Source organism: Echinops telfairi, unplaced genomic scaffold (genome assembly GCF_000313985.2).
Source record: "Echinops telfairi isolate 266 unplaced genomic scaffold, ASM31398v2 ScPeMD7_2291;HRSCAF=2852, whole genome shotgun sequence".
Taxonomy (NCBI): Eukaryota; Metazoa; Chordata; class Mammalia; order Afrosoricida; family Tenrecidae; genus Echinops; species Echinops telfairi.
In genome coordinates, this window is record NW_022106189.1 from 19,488,730 (window position 1) to 19,491,936 (window position 3,207).

At 62.9% G+C, this 3,207-nt stretch overlaps 1 protein-coding gene and 1 long non-coding RNA gene across 2 annotated transcripts in view; one reads left to right on the plus strand and one right to left on the minus strand.

Annotated features, from left to right (window-relative positions):
- Positions 1-3,201, minus strand: part of LOC123522117 — a 5,652-nt gene extending 2,451 nt beyond the window's left edge. The window contains exons 1-2 of the long non-coding RNA XR_006680419.1: positions 2,731-3,201; positions 2,286-2,512 (exon numbers count right to left, since the gene is read on the minus strand). This is a non-coding gene — a long non-coding RNA (uncharacterized LOC123522117). The remainder of the gene's footprint in view (positions 1-2,285; positions 2,513-2,730) is intronic.
- The window catches only part of GNAO1 (G protein subunit alpha o1), a 180,758-nt gene that overhangs the window by 170,549 nt on the left and 7,002 nt on the right, over positions 1-3,207 (plus strand). The gene's annotated exons all lie outside the window — the stretch shown is intronic.

Genomic DNA, 3,207 nt, shown 5'->3' on the forward strand with positions numbered 1-3,207 from the left:
ACTAAGTGACCAGAGCCTCCTTTACTCTGTCTTCTAAGAAACCAGAGAGCTTGTCCACAACGCTGGTTTTTCCCAGCCCTGGGGCCCAGACTGGGCCCTGAGTGTAAGCCTCCAAGGGCCAGGCTGGCTGGGCCTTCACTGTAGCCATTCCTGCACAGACAGTAGGGGCTTCTCCCATTCACCAGTCTGCTGCCATGGGCATCCCTGCCTGCCCTCCCTCTGGGCCTGTGTCCTGGGCTCTGCAGGAACCAGAGGGGTCACTTTCTCCAGCCTGAACCCTCTGTTCTCCCGGCCCCTCTGGTGCTGCCCAGCTTGGCCAGGCTGGCAGGCGTGGAGGATCCAAGCAGCACTCCCCACCCCCTGTGCCCAAATCCTGCCAGGGTGGGTGCCCTGGGTGAGGCCCAGCCTGGCCAGGATGTCTGGAGCCTGGCCCCGGACCTGCGGGAAGTCACAGAGCAGCCATCTGTCAGAACCACCTGCAGTCTGAGCCCACTGCATTCCGCCGTCCTCTGTCATGGGCTAGGCTCTGCACCAGGTGCCCAGACAAAGTTTAGGCTGCTTAGTCTCCCGCCATGAGCAGCTGGGGTTGGTGGGAGCTTCCGCCCCACCAACTGAGCTCCTACCTGCCCTGTGACACCCATTCACCCTGCGCCCCACCTGCCTCAGAGGGAAGGTGGCCAAGCTACTCCCTGGTCACTGCCTCCTGCCTGGGCCTCGCTGTCCCTCCACCAGCCGCCTTCACACCACAGGCCCTAGAGCTTTCGGGGTCTGCTCTGTAGAATGGGGGCTGGGGGAACTGGTTGTATGGGACTTTCAGGCCCCTGAGCCTCCCCACCCCACCTGATGTCCTCCAGGCTGCCTCCTTCGCGCTGGGCGTCAGCCTGCCAAGGGAGAGGTCCTCGCTGCCTGGTCACGGCTCTCCCCAGCCAGCGGCTGTCATGGGGACCTGCGTTTTGGTTCCGTCGCAGATAAGGGGGTACTGGGGGGGTTCTCTTACCCACAGAGCCTGTGTGAGCCCTGAGGGGCCTATTGGTACCTGAATGGCTGCCACCAGCAGGAGAGGGGACCAGGCCTAGGTGTTCCTTTCCCAACCCTTGAAACGTGCCTGCCACCTAGATGCCTGCAGGCAAGTCCTGCACCCAGCACCACTGCTGCCAAAAGAGACCATCTACCCTCTGGCTGCCTGAGCACCTTCCCTGGAGGGCCTTGGCCCTGGCCCTCCTCCCGGCCCCAGCAGAGCCCATGGGGCTCTGCACACATACTCCCAAGATGGGGCAGTGGACAGGACCTAGGCAGGAGGCAGCTTGCCATCCAGTTCCCTGTCCACCCCCAGAGCCCCAACAGCCAGGAGTCACCCACCAGCACTGACCTTGGTGGCCTACTCCACTGAGCACCCTCTCAGAGGTCTGGGGGCCCCTCTGCAGAGTCTAGCCACCCAGCCCTTTTTCCTTGCCCCTTGCTGGCCCTGGGGGCTTCTGATGAAGCCTGACCGACCTTGGGAGCCCAGTGTAAGGCTCCACTCGCTGGCTGCCAAAGGCAAGGGCCCCCAAGCTATGTCCCCCAGGTCAGGCCACATAACTAAAGAGAGGACAGAGCCCCAGGCCAGGGGTCAGTCCCTCCCCCATGGAGAGGAATCGAGGCCTCTCTGTCCAGGCAGATCCCCAGCCTCTCTCTCAGAGAAGGATCCTGCAGGAGGCTCTCCACTCTGACAGGCCCAGACCCCATGGCACACCACAGCCTTGCCCCACAGAGGCCCGGCTGTGAACCACCCCCTCCAGTGACAAGAGCCATCCTTCTGACCCTATAACCCCTTAGGAGCCCAGCTCCTCCCCCTCACCTCCTAGGGGTAGGGACACCCCAGCCAGACCCACTGCCCTGTCACCACTGGTCTCTGCCCCATCCTCCTGCCCTCCTGCCTCCTCCCTTCTCCCAAACAGGATGGGCTTGGCGCCCCCTCCCTCCTTAGCAGAGCCTTCCCTCCCTCGGCCACTGCCTCCACCCACCCTATTAACTCTAGTTTTGTAAGCAGAGTGACTTGTTGGCTTAATAAATCTCTAGTCATTGTAATAATTTGTTGGCTGCCGTCATGTATTTCTCGGTCATTAAGAAAAAGTGCCAGCTCGTTCCATGTGAGTGCGGTGCCCTGCCCGCAGCCTGCCCACCTGCCTCTGTGTCCAAGTGTAAGGTGTGAGGGCAGGAGGCCACCCCCCTGCCCATACCCCCTCCCCCTGGCAGGCCTCACCTAGGCAGAGGCAGGCCTGAGAGGGCGGGGAGCTGGGACTCACCTGGGCTTGCTTACTGTGCAGTGCATGTGAACTTGCTTCCCCACGCTGCGGGGTAGTCTGCCTGGGCAGGCCGAGGGGGCAGCCCTGGGAGGACTCCCAGCAACTGTAGGCAGGAATGTGAGCTTTTGGTGGCCCCTGGCCTCTGCCTCACGTCTCAGCAGTGTTGGTGTCCAGTGTACCGCCGGTCAGCTCTGGGGCAGCCTGTGCCCTTGGTCCTTGGGGCTGGGCTGCAGAGGGCGGGCAGTTGGGGGTAAGGAAGAGTCTTGGCGCCGGCAACTCCCCCTCCCTGCGGTCAACTTTCCTCAAGGGCCCACCTTGCCGGGAGGCCCACTCCCCACTGTCTTCTGTGTGAGCGTCCCCTCCCCAACTAGACTGTGCGCTCCAGAGAGCAGGGCTGGCAGGCACGGGCGGGAGGGGGTGGCAGTAGTGGGGCTGAGATGCGTACCGTCATCCCATGGCGCCTGCAGCCGAGCCGAGCCCCATGGGACAGCTCTTGTAGACCTCGCCCGGTGGTCTCATTGGTTTGAAGAGACCCACCAGCAGGGCCACTCTGCAAGGTCATCCTCAGCCGCCCAAGGGCACAGCAGCCTGGAGGCCTCAGGAGGGGGGGTGCGGAGTGTGCTTCAGCACTCCCGTGAGCCTGTGGAGACGGACACAGGCCAGGGGTCTCGCAGTCTCTGCTCTGCCCTCCCGGGCAGCCAGCAACAAGGATTCGCTTGCTGTCCTAGAAACGTAACGTTGTCTGAGCCGAGACCACCAAGGTGGCATGAGGCAGGCCAGTTCTCTCCCCCCTAGGGGGACCGGTGAGTGCCGGCCAGCATAGAGGGGCCAGGGTCTGGCTGGAAGAATACATTTCCTCCCTTGGGGGTGGTCAGACCATGCCACTTATTGAGGGACCCTCAAGGGACAAATGAGCCCTCAG